A 22,474-nucleotide genomic window follows, 5' to 3' on the forward strand; every position below is an offset into this window, starting at 1 on the left:
CAAAAAAAGTTGTTACAGAAATAGATGGCGAATGGCTGCTAATAATGGGATTTTACAAGATATGTCCAAGCTCCAGAACAATGATTCAGCTTAAGCCAAGATGAATAACTCTTGTTATCCTCTGCCTGTGTGTTGGCAGCTCTGTGCTTTGCCAGGAGCTGAGGATGCTGCATCTATGTCTGCTGAGGACTAGGTGGGAGCAGTTACTGCCATGGTCACTTGTGAAATGATAATGAATTGCAAGGTACAATTGTATGGAATTCATCTGCCCCAGCATGATTTTTTTGCTGTGGGTGTGGGGCTGAGCTTGGGCTGATTCCCTTTGCACAGAGTAGGGACACCAAATCTTTCTTATTTCAGCTCATCCCAAAGCCACCTACATAGATAATTCCTTTGCAGCAAAGACACCAAAGTGCCTGGCCTTCTGCTTCTCTTTCCCTCCTACAGCTTACACCCTTTCCTCCCTCCTGGGTCTGGATCTCCTGATCCAGTCTTGTATCCAGCCCCTTAAATATGGAGTGCAGGGGAGGCGAAGTCCTGCCCTGACAACTCGAGGGTTTCCAGGACTGTGGTAACAATCTCTATTTTTCCCTCCAAACACCCATCCTGTCTTGCCTTGCTTACTTCAGCATCATTTTGTGCTCCTCTGTCACCTAAAACTTGCAGACTGACCCTTTTTTCAGCAGAGGACAGCAGCTGATGCTCATCAGGCAAACACTGAGCATTGATTTGGAGTTGTTTTAGAAATTCAAAAAAGGCCAAAACTTGAGTTTATAGAGGACTGTGATGCCTCACAAGGGCTGCATATAATAGTTAAACACTTCATAGAAGTTTGTACATTTTCCTGCATAGCAGAAGTGCTCTCGCTGACCCATAAGCTTATTTAGGAAGTGCAGCACTTTGTGTTCTTCACTTATGACCCAGTTACAGCCCTGGATAAATGAAATGTTGGGATTGCTGACATGCTGTGGTTTTACAGGAATTTTGACTTTGAACAATATTCAGCAGTTCAAGGACAATAATGCTGAAACTTGGAAATAACTTGAGGAGAAAAATACCCTGAAGTGCACCTGCCTTATCTATTTATGTAAGATGATTTTACAACACACTTACTTATCTTTGCAGTATTTCTGCTTTCCAAGAATTTCTCTGCCTGTTTTACATTTGCCATCTCTTAATTTTTGTTGTGTTATGTAGGTGCCAAGTAGTATTTTGAGTACTGAAGGGGTTGCTCTTGGTTACCCTTAGTATTTTATTTATTTATGGTTATTTAAGTCCACCAAGGTGTAAACAGTGAGCTCCTGTAGGGCCCCTCTTGTGTTCCTCAGATGACATATGGGGCTCCAAGAAGATCTGCAACACTCCAGGAAGGTGTTTAATAGTTATGTCCCTACACCCAGTGGGATTTGGGCATGATGAGAAAGCAGGAGAAGTTGTTGGTGTTTGACCCTTGTTTTGGTTCTGCTCGGGCAGGGGACTTTGGACTCCATGATCTTCAGAGGTTCCTTCCAGCCACTGACATTCTGTGATTCTGTCACCCAAGTCCATTGAAATGATAGGATTGAGATTTAGGAGGCCTAAAGATGAACTCTGTGTTGTTAACCTGTTGGATTTCTCCCAGTTCCCCCCCTTCAGTGTTTCTTATGTACTTTAAGACTTGCTGTGATACATATTTTGCTCTCAATGTTTCCCTTATGTATATTGACATTTTCTCTTGATTAATCTTGGCAGAATCACTAAGAAGCAGAGTGCCACGTTAAAAGAAAAAACATGGAAAGGGTCTGGAATGTTGGGCCAAAATCACTGGGTTTGGTGGCAGGGGCTGCAGGGCTTGGGGCTTGGATGCCCAAGGTTCTCCCCAAGGGACTGTGACTGCTTCAGACTGGAATTAGGGCACCCCTGGGGGTCTGCAGCCACCCCAGACCAGAGTGGGGACATCCTTGGGAGACTGGGATTAGTGGAGAAGATGAGTCCAAGCTGGGAGAGGGGAAATCGGGTGAAGCAGCAAGGAGTGGTGGAAGGGCAAATGAGAAGGGAAGAGGAGCAGACAGAAACCCTTGTGCCTCCAGTCCCCAATCCACAGCCTCCTGTTCCTTTGCCAAAGGCATTGGCATGGAATTATAAGGCATTGTGGAGGGAAGGGGAGTTAGGCTTGGAAAGCAGGAGGAAAAAAGGTGTTAATTCCAGTGTTGAGCCTTGGGAAGGAGGAGGAAAGGAGTTTCCCTCAGTGTTTGTTGACCTCCTTGGTCTCCTTTTGCCCCCCAGCTCCTGAAATGGTGATTAAAAGTGCATTAATTGGCAATAAATAAAGCAAAATTCCCTGAGTTGAGTTTGTATTGCCCATGACATACAGAAAACAATTTGGGGGGCTTCTTGTACTATTTAGCTCGGTTTTGAGTCTTTGGGGTTCACATTAATCGCCTCTACAGCTTTGCTGTTGAACTTTGGAAGGTATATCCTTTAAAACAAACAAGACTAAATCTAAAAGATGGATTTTTTTTCTGTGCTGAGATCATGGAGAGCTGGCTTTAGGAAAAACTCCTAATATTGCCAGAGACACAATAAAATCACCAGAGCTGACAGCCCTCTTGGGCTGCCTCTCTTTGCTCCTTTTTTGCAGCCTTCCCTGCTTGTTTTTGGTCATCTCCTTCACTTTGCTTATTTTCATGGTGTGATCTACTTGGAGCAAGGGCTTTGGCTATTCTGCACTTGAAAAGCACCACATAGGCACTGCTATAGGAATCATACAAAGTGCCTGGGATTTCCAACAGCAAGCAGTTGGTGGCCAAAAAAAAGCATTTGCCCAAAGCACTGGAGTTTCTGTGCTCCCTCTGCTGGATCTGACAGAGCAGGAATTGGCTCTCTCTTGCCCAGTTCACACCCAGCATCTCCTTGTTTAGGCACTGGTGGGGATTTTGGAAAGGACTCTGTGCTTTCCAGCTCCTGCAGCTGCCTCCCCACGGGAGGTGAAACTGGTACTGGTGTGAAAAGGATTGCGTGGAGTGGAGTTGTACCCTGAGACCATGGTTTCATGCTGGGAAAGGAGGGGCTGATGCTGAGTTTAAGGTGTTTCTGGTTGTCTTTTTTTTTCTTGTTTTCAGCTGTCACCTGTTACCCCCAAACTGTGCCCATGAGACTGTTTTTGGAGATCTTCCTAGAAAGAGGATGGGATAATGGGTCAGGCTTTAATAAAAAGCTAATATTACTTTTAAGAAACTGTGATGCAGAGCTGAGGCTGGTGTTGAGGGCACAGGAAGAGGCTGGGGTGGTGGTAGGGAGGATGCTGCAGTCCCTGAGCAGGCAGCATGATGAAACAGGGGAGCAGATGCTGGTGGGGACAGTGCCAGTCTCCTTAGAGTAAGCTTGAAGTTGATTTGCCAAGAGAGTGGGTGGTCTGTAATGGGAATTCACAGAAATGTTAATGGGACAGTCCTTTTCAGAGGTGCTTTATGAAACAAAGTAGGAGTCGTGGTACCATTTTTGACAGGCAAAATGAAAGCGCAGAGGATTTGGGGATTGAAACCTTGATTTTTGTGTGTTGCAGCAATGCAGTTAAAGCAGGTTTAAAACTCCTGCCCTGTGCTGTGCTGGCACAGCTCTTCAATAGACAAGATGCTGAAGGAAATGAGTTCAGCTAACCAGGCAGCTGCACAAAGCCAGGTTGTCAGCAAGTGGCCAGGAGAGAAAAGGGAGAGGTAAAGTTTAAGCTGCAGGGAAAATGCTGCAGCCCAGTTTGCCAAAGTCCCACCCTGTTGTACCTGGACTGGTACCCAGCTCCTGGGGCAGGCAGAACTGAAGTTTATCCTTTGTAGAAATTAAGCTAGAAGTTGGATAAGTAACTAGTTCCAACTTCATTTAAGACCCAAGTCTGGATTAGCTGACGAAGTCACGTTAACACATACTAAACCTGAATCAATGAACATGTTTTCCCTGGACAGAAACAGAACAAAAGCAGAACGTAACAGAACATAAGCAGAATAAAAGCACTGGGAAAAACTTCTGGATGGGAATAAATGTGTTCTGGGGGATAGCATTCCCAGCTCAAATGAGGCCTCAAAAGGCCATCATTCACCCAGGGTGCCTGTCAATATGAACTTCTGTAAAACTGTTGTTATTTGTGGGACAAGAACACCAGCAGAGCTCCTGCCTGAAGCAGATGGTCCCTCAGTGGCACTGAGTGAGTCAGGGATGGGATTGCTGTTTCTAACATATATGTACCAGACATTTATTTATTCTTTGTTAATACTGTATTATCAGTGAACAAACTAGGTGGTTGCAGAACAAATATTAAATGCAAAAAAGTTATTTAAAGTAACTCGAGGTTTTTCTTTGGCATGCTTAAAGTCACCTCTGACTTTTGCATTTTGAGAGGTATTATGGAAATGTCTGTTCCAGCAGCTGGTCCTTGGGGAGGAACCTGGACTGGCCATGAATTGTCTGCCTTAATTTTTTCTGTACTACTTCTTGACATTTGATGGGAAAAAAAAATATCCCATGCAAGTTATTTGCAGTTTAGTCACACAAGAAGCAAAAAGCAGTCATCTTGCTCCTTTCCTCAGTACTTGCTGAGAACAAGTGTCGTGTAAGGTTGTAAGGAGACCTTGTCTGCCTGCTGAAACAGCATGTAAGAGAATACACACAGCCCAGAAACACTCCCTGCTCTCCCTTTGCAGGCTTTATAATTAAAAAGCCTTTCCTAGAAGTTGCAGTGCTTTGCCAGCATAGTCCATAATCTTGCTTTGTGTTGCTACAGACAGGGCAGTGGGTTTGAGATATTTTTGTCTGTTTGCTTAAGCAGAGTTTGGAGCTTGGTTTCCTTTTTTTTCATGGCACTTCTCACAAGAGTTAGCAAGTACCCTTTGTAAAAAGGATAAAGGAGTCTTCAGCATGACTTTTAATGGAAAAGCAATTGCTATTTGTCTTGGGAAATTGTGATGTAAAACTCAAAAGAGTTCTGAATATCTTTTCCTCATCTCATCATGATGGGCAAGGAAACCTGTAAGACTTAAACTGCTGGAGGGAGATCTAAAAGCATGGGGGGTGGCAGAGCTGGGCTGAAACCCCAACCCAGCATCACATCTGTCCTCCAGACTTGGTCTTGGGACATCCAAATGCTCTTCATTCATTTCAGGTCTGCTCAGTGAGCTTCTCCAAATGCTGCCATGTTAGGCAGGAGAATGGAAATGTGATGTATTTGTATTTTTATTGCAGGAAAATGGATCTTGTTGCGTGAGGGTGTCAAGGAAACAGCCCCCTGCTACTGAGAGGAAGAAAGGCCAGTGGGAAATATTCAGGTAGGAAAGCTTTATGGACCATCACTTGTGGCCCTCCAGTCTTTTTCCAGACACTGCATTTTATTTTATGCTTTAATGGCTGATCTGCTCACTATCAAAGTTTATTTGTTGTTTTAAGAAGCAGTCCTGTTTGGTCAATTGATTGCAACAACAAAACACTGCAAGCAAAGCCCTCAGCATAAACATTCCTGGGGCTATCCCTGGTACAGTATTGATCCTGATACAGAGTACAAACAAATTACTCTTTGCATGAACCATTCAAGCTATAAAACAGAGCAATAATATGTTCCACTTGCTGTCAATAAATGTGTATTTATAATAAGCAAAATAGGAACCTCTGAATAAAAATGAGCAGTGGTTTCAATAGTGTGTTCAATAGCTCATGTCCAGCTGCTGGATGAAAAAGAGTGGGCACTCCAGGGTCTCTGTTGCTTCTCACACTTAAAGGAAATAAATCTTTGCAAATTTGTTCTGTTTCTGCTTTTGTTTTGGGTTTTCTCAGATGTTTTAAGCACTTCAGTAAGCAATAGGTTATCTCATCTTTGCCATATTACCAGCGTAGTTCAGAGCTTCTCAAGAACTTGGTCTGTATCTTAATTTTTCTGTGGAGCAGCTGCCATTCCTTACACTCTCATGAGGGCTGTCTCCACTTTTGCTCCTCTTCACATGCTCGTGGCATTTCATTATATATAAGAAGAAAAAGCATATAAGAAAAAATACTTGTGAATTTGTAGTTGTTTGGAATGCAGCTGAAATTAGGGGAGGGAAGGAGTCAGTACCCTTGTGTCTGTCACCACTGAGGATGCGTGGAAGATATCTGAACCCCATTTCCAAAAGGGGAAAGTTAAGGTTCATCACAACATAGCTTTTATTTTATTTTATTTTAATCTGCTGTACTGTGTGGATATAATCCTCCTCCCTCTCATCCATGTTTTCAGTCCTGCACTTTGATGAGCCACAGACAGCTGACCCGAAGGCATTTCTTGATGAACATTTCTCTCTGCTCACAGCCTTGAAAAACTCCACCTTTTCAAGAGCTGTATGGGAGGAAAATGTGCAAAACTAATATTAATAGGCTGAAAGAGAAGGGAGAGGGAAGACTAAAGTGAAAAACTTGCTTCCAGCAGAAATGCCAACCCTCTTTTACCTCTGATACTTGGAAGCATTTCTGACATGGCTACTAAAGCAAATTAGTGGTGTGTGCCTGGCATTTGCTGAGCTTTTGTACCCCAGGACTGTCTTCAGTTTCCTGTGGTGCTGCTTTCTCCTTTTCTGTTTTAAGGCAAAACACAAATTTCTACTGATCTTCAACTATTACATTATTATTGATCCCTACTCCCTACATCTCAAGCAATTACTTCCAAGTAATCCACATGATTTATCTGTAAAAATGAAAGCTTATGACTCCAGTTCACATTTTGAGTTGTTTTTCATAATGTTTAGGAAGGCTCATGTGCATAAATCATTTCATTAATAGCTTTAACTGAAAGGACTCTGGAAAACTATGAGAAGGAGAGGTCTTACCTAGGCTGTAATTTCTTGCAGCTGTATTGATTGTAACTATTAAGAGATTTGCAGGACATTACAAATAGTTTTTCTGGATTCCTTAAAGAGTTTATTGTGTTTTAAGTTCCCTAAACATGTCTAAGATTTTGGTCTCTTACTATAAAAACAGTCAGTGCAGGCATAGAAATGTGGCAAATAATAAAAATTAAGAAAATGCCCACCAAAACCCACTCCCTTTTGAAACTGTACTTCTGAAATTTTCATGGGGATTTCCCTAAGCTTGAATCCTTGTGTAAAAAAATAAAATAAAATCACTTTTCTGTTCTGTGTCTGGGGAAAGAAGTTCTTTGCTGTGCCTTCAGGTCCCATGGCCTCAGTGCTGTAGAGCTGGAATGTTTGCCATGGTATTTCTGGAGGCTTCCTAAACACAGAAAGAACCAGGGGGCTTTGGAGAGTTGGGGGATTTTTTTTGTTTGTTTGTTTGCTTGGTTTAAATTAGTATTTTCCCCCTCCACGTTTTTTTTTTGTTTTTTTTTTTTTTGGCAGCCTGATTATATTACATTTTAAGTGTGGTTTTAGGTTGCTGTTTGTTTTTTTTTAATTCAGAATGGGGTTTGTTTGATCAGCCCAATAAATATTATGAATTTTATCATATTTTTTTAAAAGAGATTTGGCAGGTTTTTAACTAGAATTTTGTCTGGAATGATTTCTTTCTTGGTGTCATACCTGGCAACCCACATATTAAGCCTAACTCTGCTATTTAGATGGTCTTAATGGTTCACTTTGGGCCTGTGTCCCTGTGAGTGGCATTCAGTAATGTGACTTGAGAGCTGTCATCTTGCAAGCCAGGGCAATGCAAACAAAAGATGAGCACTCAAAGGAGGTTACAGCAAAGACCCATTTCCTCAGCCCTGCTGCTCCTGGAATCCCCAAGTCAAATCAGATAAGCCCAGAATTAGTTCTGGCTCCTGGGATGTGAGCGTTAAGATGATGCAAACCTCTTCCTTCTATCTCTAGGAACTGCAGATGCTCTTTTGGAGATTTTGCAAGCACCAGCTCAGAGTGAGAGTGGGAAGGACTTTGTGTTAGGACCTTTGTGTCCTCTCATGGGTTTGGTGATGTCTTAGTGGGGAGTTGGGCTGGAAGAGACCCTGCTGTCCCTCTGACAGCCCTGGGATGGCAGAGATTCCTCTTCTCCTCCTTTTCTTTCCTTCTTCCAGCAGAGCTGAGCTGCCTGTTGAACAAGGGCAGAGAACTGATCCGTTTTTAAAATAACCCTGAAAAATGGGAAGGGAGTGGGCATGAATGGACTGGGTTGAGTTTAAGCAACTCTGTTGGCTACATAAGACCTTAAAGCTGTCCTGACACAACAAGGGAGAAGTGAGGAAAGTGCAGGGCAAGGTGAGCTGGTAACAAGTGGTTTGAGGCAGGAACTGCTTATTCCAGCTTTGCCTCTGTGAAAAATCCCCCCAGCAAGGTGGCCGTGGCTTCCATCAGGGCACAACAAAAGGGGGAAAATTTAGAACCTTATCAATATGGGTTTGTTGCTGAGTCAGAGTATAAATCACATCAGAAGTTACACAAAGGTGGCTCAGCCTGTCTTAGAGCTTTACTTTAAAGCATGAAGCATTTGGCTGTTTCCCAAATTGAGGCCCTGAGCTGTCATGCCAGGAGGAGTAGATCTGGAATTGTGTAAGAGCTTGGCTTCTGTGCATGCTCAGGGCTCCTTTCTCCTTCATCCTCTCCCATCCCAAACTTTTTGAAGCCCATCTTGAGTGTGACTGATTTTTAAATTACGTTCTCCTGGTGTGGACATGTAGCATCATTTGCTTTATTAAAGTAAGAAACACAACAGCAGCAGCAGAAAAGGCTGGCTGGAGGTTTGAGGAAGGGAAATTGTCCCCCAAACCAGCTTTATTGACAGAAATAGATGTAAGAAAACGTGAGCACCTCCCCATCTAAAAGAAGGCAGGAAAAACCAGGTGAGGTTGTTGTAGTGATCATTTTGGAAGTGCTCCCATGCTATAGGGATAGGCAGAGATGGTTTGGCAATTGCTGCTCTGGCCACTGATGTCTGAGCCATGACTTCTCTGTCCAGTTCTGCAATTTCAAATCACGTCTGAAGGCAGCCAGGTGAACTGGTAATGCTCCCACTTTTCTGGGTACTCTTCCCCTGGGCATGTCAGGATTGGACTGGGGGTTATGGAATGGAGAGCCCTTTTTTTCCCCCTGCTTATTTCTGTGGTTATTGGTAGAAAACTCTTGGGTCCTGTGACTTAAAACACATCCTATGGTTACTGGACAAAGTTTTTTGGACTGGTCTGGTCCAGAATGGTGATACCTACTGATTTGTAGCTGGAGCAGTTGACACTATGGACCTAAGAAGTAGTCTTGAGCTGCACATGGGGAAAATAACAGTGGTTCAAGGATGAACTTAAATTATAAGTTAGGATTTATCTAGAGTCTGGATTTATCTTTTGTAAAAACCAGGATGCAAAAGCAAACTGTGTTTTAAGCTGAGCATTGGGTGCTTGTATGTGGGCTTTTCTCCAAGTGAGCTTGGAGAAATGGGAAGATACAGCCCAGAAATCTTGTGCAGTGTAACTGAGTAAAATGTTTGTAACTTTTTTCTTGAATTGATTCCAGTGCTGTGCTTTTCAGTAAAAGGCTCCAGTGCCTCAAGTTTTAGGTAAAAAAGGGACACAAAATCCCTTCTCTTTAGGAAGCTGAAATAGTGTACTCAAGCTTTCATGATCCAGTTCTGGGCCCCTCAGTTCAGGAAGGATATCGAGGTCCTGGAGCAGGTCCAAAGGAGGGCAGCCAGGCTGGTGAAGGGACTTGAGCACAGACCCTATGAGGAGAGGCTGAGGGAGCTGGGGGTGTTCAGGCTGGAGAAGAGGAGGCTCAGGGGAGACCTCATCACTCTCTACAACTCCCTGAAAGGAGGTTGGAGCCAGGGGGGGGTTGGTCTCTTTTCCCAGGCAACTCTCAGCAAGACAAGAGGGCAGGGTCTCAAGTTGTGCCAGGGGAGGTTTAGGTTGGATATTAGAAAGAATTTCTTTACAGAGAGGGTGATCAGACATTGGAATGGGCTGCCCAGGGAAGTAGTGGATTCTCCATCCCTGGAGATATTTAAAAAGAGACTGGATGTGGCACTCAGTGCCATGGTCTAGCAACCGCAATGGTGGTTCAAGGGTTGGACTTGATGATCTCTGAGGTCCCTTCCAACCCAGCCAATTCTATGATTCTATGATTTTTTAGGAGATATTCCATTGTTTTCTCTTGTTCTTTAGTTTATTTAGTTCTTTACACTGGATTGTACCTTCTGTGTCTTTGTGAGAATGTGCAAAGATTTTTTACAATTAATTTTGCAATGGTAATCTGTATATCTGAATATTGATTTTCATGCCATATGGCTACGTCCCCATCTAAGGCTTCCCAAGCCATTTTCAGGACATTTTATTTAGGCAGGCCAATGGTTTAAACTTTTTCTCAAAAGCTCCTTGTTCTTAATTGTCTTTGACAGTGGTTGGGAAAGATGTCACTTCTGCACAGAGAAAACCAACCAAAAGAAATTGTATTTTGAATGAAAGATTCTCTATCTGGATGAATTGATACTGGCAGTGTGGTTTTATTTTGCCTACACATGCTGAGTGTGCAGAGAGGCCTTTTAGGCTGAGGTACTTCTTTTGGCAGAATTATTTTCTTCTGATTATTTTTAAAAGTAAATATTGCTCTGAAAGGAAACCAAATAGAATCAGTGTTCAAGTATTCTGGTTATCATGTGAATGCATGGGGGGCTTCTGTATCCTATACCAAACCTGTTTTATGGTGTATTTGCAACTAACTGGCAAATACTTCTCTATCTTTTCTATTCTCTTTAATCTTTTTTATCAGTGTTTTATTCCAAGTATTAGAAACACGTTTTTCTGGGATATTTTAGATCAGCTGCTTTAGAAGCCAGGACTTTGCATCTTTTCACTTAAAACATGTAAGGAAAGGGATTTAGTGGTTGATTTGACCTATATAGCTTATGTATATTGTATATGTTAGACATATTTTGGATATATTAGTTATATATTTTGTTTCAGTATTGAGGCTATTAATAGTTAATGGTTAGGTGTTATATATGTTGTATTCTTAAATGGCTGATAATTTTTAAATCAGGTTAAATTAACCAGCAATAATAATAGTGGTGTGGATTTTAAAATAGTTTTCATATTGAAAAATGTTTTCAATACAACAATTGTTTCAGTACAACTGTGGGGGGTTTTTTCACAGACTTTATTAGGCCTTGATATTTCTGATAGCACAGCTTTCTTTTTCAGGCCTTCAAGTGGGAAAAGAGAGGGAAATTTATTTCCTCCTGAAGACAAAAGAACAATGCAAGTGTAATCTCAGCTCTCTGTATTTCTCTTGTCTGTGGCTAAGTCCATCTCTTAACCTGGTACGATTAATCTGGGTTGATTTATTCATCTTTTTGTAACTTTATGAAAAGAACAGTGAAAAGGGAGGAAAAAAAATTCCTTTGAAGCACATACCAGTGATTCAAGATCTGCCTTGAAATCCTGAAGAAATGTGTGGCTGAGCTCTGTCTGCATTTCCAGAGGGTGATGTGCCAGCAGGTAGAGCCCCAGCTGATCAGCAGGGCCAAGTATTCCAAGTAGTTGTGTTCTCCTGAGAATGTCTGGCCTGCACCACAGATCAAACTGAGGCTTTTCAGAGGAGAGATTTGGAGCTAACAAACTGTGGAAAAAACCTTCACATAGACACTGATCTAAAATTTCAAAAGAGGGAATAACCCTGATGCAGCTGCAGGATGGGAGCATTTGGAGGAATGTGTCTGCAGCTCTGCTCCTACCTGTGCCCTTCAGATCAAACAACTGGCTCTAAAAATCTAATCAAACAACTGGATCTAATCAAATAACTGGAAACTAAAAATACTGCTTTACAAATAGAGTAGGAAGAAGAAAACAAGCATGAGCACCACCTTTCAAAGATACAAAATGCTTGCCACAGCCATGGGCTGGTTGAATAAGGTGTTTCCTTTTGTTCCTTGTGACTGAGGTTCTTGTTCGTGGGTTTCCCTCTGGCTCCTGTGCTCTCTTACTGGGTGGGCAGGAGCTCACCAACTCCTCTGGGCTGCTTTCTGTTTAATGTAGTTTAGCAAGGACAGTTTTATTACGATCCTTTCAAATGTAAACATTCCCGGCCTCTTCAAGTGCTCTTCTTACAACATGCTGGGGTTTTTTTCCCCATGATGATTTTCATTGCTACCCTTTGATTTCTGTCTCATTTTGCTCTGAATCTACATAAGTTTCTGGAAATTTCTCTTGCAAACTAACACCAACCCCAAGCTTCACTGCTCCTTTCATATCAACTACTGCATCAAAGGATTGCTGTTTTCTCAGGTCCCAGTTTGGTAACAGATATTTCCTTCCCTGGACTGTTCAAATGTCCTCCAAATGGAGCAGTTTCTTCTCTGGTTGCTGAGACAGCAGGGTGCAGAAAGTCCAGTTAACATCAAAGTGGGGTTTTTTTGGTCATTATTGCCCTGGACCTGATAGAAGGTGGAGAGCTCCTCAGCAGTTTGTCGAGTCTTGCAGGACTTTTCCCTTCCTCTTCCCCCAAATCTTTGGCATCTCTGGTACTTGTGTGCCAAACACCTGCTAGGTGCTTTTTTTTTGCTTCTTTTTGCCTTTTTTCTTTCTTTCTTTCTTTTTTTCTTTTCTCTTCTTTTTTCTTCCTTCTTTCTTCGTTTTTTCCTTCTCTTTTCCCTTCTCTTTTCCCTTCTCTTTTCCCTTCTCTTTTCCCTTCTCTTTTCCCTTCTCTTTTCCCTTCTCTTTTCCCTTCTCTTTTCCCTTCTCTTTTCCCTTCTCTTTTCCCTTCTCTTTTCCCTTCTCTTTTCCCTTCTCTTTTCCCTTCTCTTTTCCCTTCTCTTTCCCTTCTCTTTTCCCTTCTCTTTTCCCTTCTCTTTTCCCTTCTCTTTTCCCTTCTCTTTCCCTTCTCTTTTCCCTTCTCTTTTCCCTTCTCTTTCCCTTCTCTTTTCCCTTCTCTTTTCCCTTTTTTCCTTCTCTTTTCCCTTCTCTTTTCCTTCTCTTTCCTTCTCTTTCCCTCTCTTTTCCCTTCTCTTTTCCCTTCTCTTTTCCCTTCTCTTTTCCCTTCTCTTTCCCTTCTCTTTTCCCTTCTCTTTTCCCTTCTCTTTTCCCTTCTCTTTTCCCTTCTCTTTTCCCTTCTCTTTTCCCTTCTCTTTTCCCTTCTCTTTTCCCTTCTCTTTTCCCTTCTCTTTCCCTTCTCTTTTCCCTTCTCTTTCCCTTCCTTTCCCTTCTCTTTTCCCTTCTCTTTTCCCTTCTCTTTTCCCTTCTCTTTTCCTCATGCTGCCTCTGAAGTTCTCACCTGGACACCCCTTTTCCCTCCATCACTTTGCTGTCCTCACATCCTGTTGCTTTGCAGCCAGAGCATTTGGGGAGTGCACATAGAGGGGAAAAATTACTTCTTGCAGGAGAGAGGTGCACCCTGAGAGAAGATGGACCTACACCACATCCCACGGGCAGACAGGAGCTCATCTCCAGCTGGCCACCAGACCAGAAGGCCCATATCCATCCTTAGCACTGTTAGCTGGAGCTAATAAGCTCAGTCTCTTGGCAGGCTGTGTTAGATCAGGCTTACTGCTGGGCTAATTGTGCTTACACAGCTTCCAGTTTGGAGCTGGCTCCTTTACAGCTGCCTTGGCTGGTAGCCAAAGGAGGTTTGCCTCTGCCTGCAGTGTGCCATGGAGACATCCACACATCTCCCACTTGAACGTGTCTGTCAAAAGCAGGAAATTATATTCAGGGGGAGGGGACAAAGCTTTGGCCTGGCTGCAAGTGTAAACAAGGGCAATATTAATGAATGAGGAAGTAGGCAGCAGTTTTAAGGAGAAATCTGGACTGGTTCTTCCAAATGGAGCCTCACTACTGCAAGTTGCTTTCGGCCCCTGGATTTGGCACCATCTTGTTCCTCAGTTACCACTGGTTTTATTTTTTTATTTTTTTTTTAACAACATTACTTGGGAACGTTTCCCAGACTTAAAATTCCATAGTAGGAGAGAGTAGCCTGGTGTTTTAGCAAGGAAAGAGAAATTAACCTGAATAAAAGTTTAAAAATGGGCAAAATTTCAGAGGGGAGAAACTTGCCTTTATGACTAGCTCATCCTCTGGTTTTGTCTTGCCTTACTTCATATCTTAGCAAATTAGTTTGTACACTGATTATTATGCTGGACTGTCAGGGATCTGCCCATCTTAGTGTTCTATAGTTAACTTAAAGGTACAACATACTCCATAGTAGCAGTTCTATAGGAAGAAGAAACCCAAACTCAAGTTTATTTCTTGAGCTTTGGGAAACTAGAGCTCAGAAAGATGTGAAAGCCACATCCTCAGCTGGCATATTTTGGTTTCATCAGTTCCCAACAGTTGTTATTTACTTCATCAGGAATGTGTCCCCTCCAATATTAAGCAATCTCCTCTCTGAAGAGGAATGTGGGGGTGGTCACGAGTCCCTGTGTAGAGCAAACCTGACTACTCTCTCTTTTTATTGTGAAATAATAAAATGATTCATCAGCCACATCACTACGTGCTCTCTTAATCTCAGCCCATTTTTTCTGGAATTATTTTCTTGGTCACAAACATCCATGCATTGCTGCATTAATTTGCTTGACAGTTAAGAGGCCACTTCTCTGTCTGAGCAAGCCTCAAAGAGACAGTACCAGCCTTTTAGTTTAAAAATTGCTGTTATTAAAACAACCAGGGGATTGTATCTCTGCACAGGCAGAGCTGAATAATGATTTAGCTCCCAAAAGTCATTTGAAATTTCAGCAGCACTAAGTAATATTTTAGTGGCAGTATAATCCTGCACATCACATATTAAGCCTGCAGACTGTGCTGCCAATGGAAGAACCCTGCAGTCTGTAAATGACACTGTCACACCATGGTATTATATTCAGGTCATTAGGGGGCATTTTAAAGGATTGAAGTTACCTGGCAGAATGTCAAGGGTGAATAGTATGATCTCTGTTTCTTTGCCTCTCCCAAATACACAGATTTAGGGTTTTAAAAAACCAAAACAAAACACAATTATACCCAACCCACCAGTGTTCTCTGTCTCGGTACCTGGGTACCACTTGCACTGTCAACAAATGTTGAGAGTGTAACCAAAGGACAAAGGAGTAATAGATACAGATTGCTGGAAAGGGTGATGGGGTAGGTGGAGAAAACAGTGTGCTGAAGGTTGTGGCTTTGTTGGTTGGGTTTTTTTTTTCTGTATGAGTTGGAGCAATTGACAGATAAGCACAAACTCAAGTATTTGGCTTTTGTGGCAGGTGTCATCAGGTGTCCAGAGTGACAGAAAATGCCAAGCCCCAAGATGAGTGTTTTCCCTGACACTCACCTTCTGAAGAGGCAGGGGCACTCTGGCAATTGAAGAGAGATGGACACTATTTTCCCTATTGTGCCTTAGCAATTCCTTCTGAATTCATCTCTGTGGCCCATCAGAACGATGTTGATTCCTCTTTTCAAATGTACTCATCATTGAGACAGCTCTGCTTGCATTTAGAGAGAGATATTAGGCTGTGAAAAGCATGTGCTCTCAGCAGCTTATTGCTGCCTCTGGCAGAAGTTAGTGCCATTCAGATCTGCTGGCTAGATAACTTCCCATGATTATTCCATGAACCAACAGAGACAAACTGAGCTGGGTCATTGCAAACATGTAAATAGCAGATTTTGAATCATTCTGCAAGAAACAGTTAATCCTCACAGAAGTAGCCTTGCTGGCTGATAGGCAGTAAATTTCTCCATGTGAGCCTTCCCTCATCTTTTGTTCACTGAGTTTTAACTACAGCTTTTGGACTGATTTAACACTTGGAAAAAACAATAGTTATGAGTAAAAAAATAAATCCATCAAGTCAAGTGAAGTTGAAGGTCTGTCTGACAATGGTGATATTCCACTTGGTCAGGGGCTGATAAGCTCTGCAAGCAGTGGAGTGGCCTTCATGTGATGAGGAGATGTGTCCTGTCCCCTTTCTGAGCTTAAAGGGGCTGAGGTGGGAACTCCAACAACAATTGGCTCAGTTGAATGGTTTCTTTTCCTCTAGCCTGGAATGTGGGCCAAGTTCCAGTCTGGTAATTCCCATTCTCTTCTTGCTGCAGTCTGCCCGATGGGAAATTGGATGGGGGAAAAAAGAGGTGTGTTTGGTTGCTGCCTGCCAGTGCTTGAAAGGAGTGCTCAGGGTACTGGAAATAATTTTCACAGGTCTTCTTTCCAAAAATAGCCTTCCCATCTTAGTAGAGAATGGTGCAAGCTGCATATCTGTAGAGAAGCATTTGCCATGCAAATGGGAGCTTTGCCTTACTTGGCAGCTCTGGTGCTGTCAGAGGTTGTGGAGGCAGATGAGCAGGTAGAACATGACCATGGACAACAGGTCCATGTGCAGACACCAAAGGGGAGCAAATGTTCTCACAGACATCTGAGTGTTGGTGCTGGGGAGTAGAAAGGCAACAAACTGGAGATAACAGCTGAGTTGCTGTCCCCTGCCTACACAGAGTCTTCTGCTGTCATCCTTGGAGACAGAATCCTGAGCTAGATGGATGACTGGATTAACCCAGCGTGGCAGATCTTCTGTTCCTCCTGCATTCAGGTGTATAACAATATATAAAATATTACTCACCCTGTATTTCAAGTTAAATCAAGACAGCAGGGGCTTAGAGTGTTCTTTAGTCTATTAGATGAGTAACGAGCAAACTTTTAGGTTAATATTTTTGAGGGCTTTGAACAGCCTACTTTCACAGTTTAGATTTTGAAGGTGCATTCCCCTGATTTTGATGTTACTTTGGTTGTTATTAGCTTTGATTTTAAAATGTCCAGGGGGAAGCTAGTTCTGCCCCACCATTTCTGTTGGGTGTTTTCCCAAGGTAAAGGTATTGGGCTTTTCTGTAAAATGTCTGCAGACAGCTCTCCAGAGTGGGTCTCTACTGGTCTGAGCAGCTAGCAATTATTCCTATGAGCTGTCATTTTAAAGCAAAAATAGAAAATGTAAAATATCAATTACATATGCAAGTACAAGAAATGTATATCTGTATACTAGCTCTCCAGAAGCTTGTAGATAAAAATAGATTTAAATCCCCTTTTTCCTTCTAATGTGGCACAAGTAATAGTTGGGGGAGTGTGTATGAACCCAGAAGGCTGTGAGCTTGTGGAGAGAGCTTTATTCCAGCTGTATTGTTAAACCAAGTAACACTGGAAATACTCTGGGATTCCTTTTTTCTAACTAAGATGCATGTGCTTGTTATCATGGTGCAGCAAAATTCACAAAATTCAGGATGGGAGAGGTATTTATTTTTTGTCTAATGCATACTATATACCAGGAACTTACTGCAATCCATACATAACAGAAATAAACCCTGGCCTGGCACTTAACATCCCTGTGCAACTACTATTGCCTTTTGCACTGGATTTGCAGAGGCTGCAACACTTCCTTGCTCCTAGGTTTAGATAATTCAGCATTTTGCCTTCCTCAACTTAAATAGTGCTGGTTTCAATCATTATAGAGAGCTGAAGCCTGTTTTCCTCCCAGCACACTGAAGGAAAAGCTCAGGAATAGAGGCTTCACTCTTAGCCAGTGAATCCATTGTGAATTTTTGGATGCAGTCAGCTTGAACCATTGCCATCTATGGTTTTGGTCCAGAAACTTATCCAACTAACTTGTACCTTTAGCATCTTCTAAGGATGGGTCAGGAAGATGTGAAGATTGTTGGACAATTCTCATTATCTGATGAGATGATGTGTATATAATAAGCTCTGAATAATTGCACAATAAAGTAATCATCCAGCAAATTATTATGTTCCTCAGTAGGGAACCTCAATAGTAGGTCTGGCATAAGCAGAACTTTTAATAGCCAGTGTAAAAGGATTTTAAATTTTAGCAGTGTTTATCTGAGGCTGAACTGACACAAGATCTCTTTTAAATTTTTTTGTAGAATGAGAATTCTTTGCTCAGAATGAGCCTAATGATTAACTGAAGGTATTTTAGAATTAGGATCTGCTGTAGAATTCCATGCCAGTGTTCATTCCCTTCCTCCACAGTCTGGTACAAGAATCCATATATTAGTCTTGAATTATGCCCTAATGAAGATTCTGAGTAACCAGTAACTACTCTGGTTCTTAACCTGATGACATTACAGGGTCATACACAAAATCAGGGGGTTGGCCAAATCTGCTCATTTTCTCTCTCTCTCTTTTTTTTTTTTTTTCTTTTTTTTTTTTTTTTTTTTTTTTCATAAAGGGAGCTGGATTTCTGCAAACAGTTCTGTTGAATGGCTTTCATTTTTATCTTGGTCAAGAAAATATCCATGACAACATCTGATATTTTTCAGGAAGGCTTTACTTTTGTTTTCTGTACCTGCTAATTTTATTTTTTTGGATATAAATACACACAAGACCAATTTACTACTTGTAACATGAACATACTGTGCAAGCTACCAGAATTGTGATGTTTACAGATGTGATGTTCTCTGATGGAGATGCTTTTCTTGGCAGTCTGTCTGTTTTTGTGCTTTTGTAAACTTGCAGTTGATTTCTTTATTTTTTGGCAAGACACAGGCACAAAGTGCACTATCAGCCTGCAGCTCCAGGCTACATCTGGGAACCCAGGTGTCAAATTCCTAATGACCTTTGTGTGAAATGTGAAATAATTGCTCAAGTGTAGAGATTTCTTTTTTATGTAGAGACTTCATGTTTACAAGGCACAACCTGTGATTTAAGTGTCTAATGGAAATGGGCAAGTGGCATGGCCATACTATCCTCACAACAACCTTTTAATGTTTTCAACTTTAGGCTTCTCAAACTTTAAAAGTGGAGTGAATGGCAAAATAGCTTAAATACCTCTGCATTTATATTTAGTGGTGTAAAACCACCTAGATTGAGCTAACTCACTGCAAAGGAGAAACATCTGCTGAATTGGTTTTCATGGAGTAAAGTTTCTGTGCTGCAAAACAGAGGGAAAGAAACATAGGGGTATAGCAATCAGTAAAATAAAAGAAGGAAGGGAATTGTGGATAAATAAACACAAATGCCAAAGAGGTGACAGAGAGGGAGGGCTAAAAGTGCTCATACTCAAAGAACAGTGGATGGGTCCTGCCTCCCCAGCATCATCCCAACCAAACCCCTACAAGATTCAAGAAAAGACTGAAAAAAAGTTAAAGAATCCATTTGGGTCAAAAACAAGGGAGGAGAGAAGCAGTGTAGTCACTGAGATGAGTAACTTCAGATAATGTTTGAGTGTCAGAGAGGTCATTGAGAAAACTCTTGCTTAGGAAGAAGCCTGGCTTAGTGTGTATTTCAATATAGAGCTCCATGAAATCAATCTGTGAAATAGGCTGCTCCAGGTGCAGGTTGTCATTAGACCCTATTTACCAGGCTCTATTGATTCTCTTTTTCCATGTGTGTGATGCTGGGACTTGTGAAGCCACATGCCTTGGTTGGCTCATGGCAATAAGCCAAGCCATTCTATAAATCCTTTCTAGTGAATTATAGAGGGGGCAAAAAACCCTGTCCTGTTTCTTAGCTGGTGAAGAGTTTAGGAGGACAGTGAAGGCTCTCGTGGAATTTAACTCTTGCACTTGTCCTCAACCATGTCCTTATATATTGGTATAAATGCTGAACAAACACTCTTATCTTTATCACCACTGTATCACCTTGAGCTCAGGACTTACCTTTCTCTGTAATGCATGGATAGAAGTGATGTCAAATCAAACCATACATAAAGCAAGTTTTTCTGATATAAAAAGTGGTTTTGACTAAAATTTGTGGCTTGGAAATAAGGCTGTATCAGTATCACTACAGGTTTTTTATCCTGTTCCTCTGGACCTTACCAGTTTCCTAAGAATAAAGACTGAGTAAGAGCTCAGGTAACTTGTAAGAAATGTATATCCTAGAGGTAAATGTCAGTGTGGCAGCTCTTGGGACTAGATGTAACATGAGTATTGGGTTTTTTTGCTAGAACATGACCATCTAAGAAACATCTGTTTGTGCCTTACTATTATACAGTTCCACTCTGCAAAGCCCCTAGTGGGAGTAAACCAGTAATTTTCTTTTTATGCCATTATTTTTGGCTCCCTCAGCTCTGCCTACCAGCAAGAGTGCTGGTCCAAGTGTCACCCAGTAACCAGCAGACAGCCAGGGTTCAGTATTGGCTCTAATACTGTTCAGCATCTTTATTAGTGATTTGGATGATGGAGCAAGCTGACACAGAATGAAAAGAAGTGGCTGAGAACAACAGAGATGGCAGATGGTGCTGCCATCCAGAAGGTCCTCGGCAGGTTGGAGAAATGGGCTGCTAGGAACCTCATCAAGTTCATAAAAGGGAAAAGCAAAGTCTTTACCTGGGGAGAGGAACAGCTCCGGGTACCACAGTTTGCTGGGGCCACTCATCTTGGAAATCAGCTTTGCAGAAAATGACCTGAGGGTCCTGGTGGACACCAGGTTAAACATGAACCAGCAATGTGCCCTTGGTTACAAAGAAGGTTGAGACAGACTCAACCCAGTAAGAGGACAAGAAACTGGGCACAAGGCTCAACCTGTGACTCTCTAACTCTGGCCTTGCTGTCACTAAGGTTTTTTCTCCTGCACCAGGATCTAGACTGAAGTAAACTGATTTATGTGTTAGCCAGGTATGGGTTTTAGCCAACCTGGATTTGGTAATTTGCAAAATTACTCCAGTATGATATCTGGGGGAAGTTGGACAATGAGTATCAATAAAGAGTGGGAATTGGTTGGTAAATTGTGAAGCATTTGCAGCTGCAGAAGTGTTTAATGCTGCTGGGAGTCCTTCCCTACATGCATTAAAAATCAAAGTGGTGGTGGTGGGCTTCATCTCAGACACATGACACATGTTGACTGGATGCTCTCTGGATTCAGAAACAAGGTAGGATCCAAGGGCAAGGCAGAAAGCTTTATTTCATTTTTTAAAAAAACTTTTAACCTGTTGAGTCCATGATAATCTTGCCAGGAGGTATTTGTGGTTAGATTGCAAAGGAAGTGTCTTCTGCAGGCATCTCAGTATTTTAACTATAGTTTAAAAAAAAAAAAAAAAACAGAAAAAGTAAGTGAGGCAGAATGCTATCAAATGAGATCCAAGAGCCTGAAACCCCCCACTCAATAAACTGATATGTTCTTCAGGAAATTGATGATATATCAAAAGCTCTTCCTTCTGATAACAATCACTGGCTTAGCTTCCTAAAATGAATGTGAAATTCAAACACTGAGAGAAGGCTGTGTCTGCTTATAATAGTGTTGGGTTTGTATACAGAGTTCTGTGCTTATCTTGAAAGGGATTCTGACACACAACAAAACCAATGAAAACTGTTTCAGCCAGCAGTATTTTCTTTTGACCTTAAGCATTGCTTCGTTTATGTGTACGAGATAAATTCAAACCCCATTTGATGGATTTTTTTTTGTTTAGTTGGTTTGGCTTTTGGTATTTGGTGAGGGTTTTTTTGTTTTGTTTTGGCTTGGTTGGTTGGGGTTTTTTTTAAGCTTTGTTTTTGCTCTTTTACTGGATGAAAACAGGTCCTGCAATTAAAAGATATATTAAAGCTGAAGCATATTCTCCCATTCAGGAATAAAACTATGAACATGTCTTTCTGTTAAATCTTTGTGCACAGCACACAGAAGGTTGCATCTGTGGTGGTGGGTTGTTTGGTTTGTTGTCTGTTTGGGTTTTTTTAGAATAGATGAACTTTTTTCTTCACTTAAGCTCTTTCATAGCTAATCTGGAAGTCTTTGCCACCACTGTGGAAATGAAGCTGGTGGCCACTGGGCAAACTGGCACCTTGCATTTAAATCTGTTGGTAGAAGGAATGCCAAGACTGCTGTGACTTATTTGTGGTTTGCATATAACAGATTGTATCCTTGAAAATGAGCAGGGTTAGGTTACCTCTTTTCAACTAAAAGTTACTCTTGTAAAGGATGCTTTTCATTCCCAGGGATGCAGGAGACCTGGTGCTGACCCCCAAAGATCAGCAGTGGACACAGAACTGCTGTACCTGGAGGGTCCAACAGAAAGTGGGAGATCTTTAGGGTCAAGTTCAGGTTTTAAGATGTGGGTAGATGTTATTTGGTCAGCCAGTCACTGTGGTTGTGTTTTTTCAGTCCCGTTGAGATGTCTTTTATATTTAGTGTTGTGGGTAATGCAAACAGGAATTGCTTAAGCCACTGCTTAAGTGACCAGATATATAAGGGGGCTGATTTTTGTGCTGAGCAGCTCTTTCAAAAACTGGCATAATTCTTGCTAGTTTCACTCTTTCAACTTTTTTCAATCTATCTAGTAAAATAAATGATCTTAAATGTTTGCACATTAATGTCTTAGAGCTGTTGATTATTTATCTTCATGTGTGTGAGAAGGGATTTGGTTACCTTGCTTTTACAGGAGCCAGACAAGCTGTGAATTGACTTGAATTCTGTCTGTGTTATCTTGCAGTGCTCCATAGCATGACTCTGTCTTAAAGCTTTTCAAACACTTGAAGGCAGGGTGTTTCTCATTCTGTTACACTTTTATTTCTAGAGGATTCAAGAGCAAACTGCTGCCATCACCGGACTGGAAGAAATATTGCCTTTGCTCACTTCTTTAATCTCTATAAATCCCT

The 22,474-nt window shown here is 41.7% G+C and overlaps 1 protein-coding gene across 7 annotated transcripts in view; it reads left to right on the plus strand.

Annotated features, from left to right (window-relative positions):
* ZMIZ1 (zinc finger MIZ-type containing 1) overlaps positions 1-22,474 on the plus strand; it is a 282,504-nt gene that overhangs the window by 60,592 nt on the left and 199,438 nt on the right. For all 7 annotated transcript variants that reach the window (XM_030452945.1, XM_030452939.1, XM_030452941.1 and 4 more), the window contains exon 2: positions 5,212-5,294. The gene's annotated coding sequence lies outside the window, so the exon portion shown is untranslated. The remainder of the gene's footprint in view (positions 1-5,211; positions 5,295-22,474) is intronic.

This window comes from Calypte anna, chromosome 6, assembly GCF_003957555.1.
Source record: "Calypte anna isolate BGI_N300 chromosome 6, bCalAnn1_v1.p, whole genome shotgun sequence".
NCBI lineage: Eukaryota > Metazoa > Chordata > Aves > Apodiformes > Trochilidae > Calypte > Calypte anna.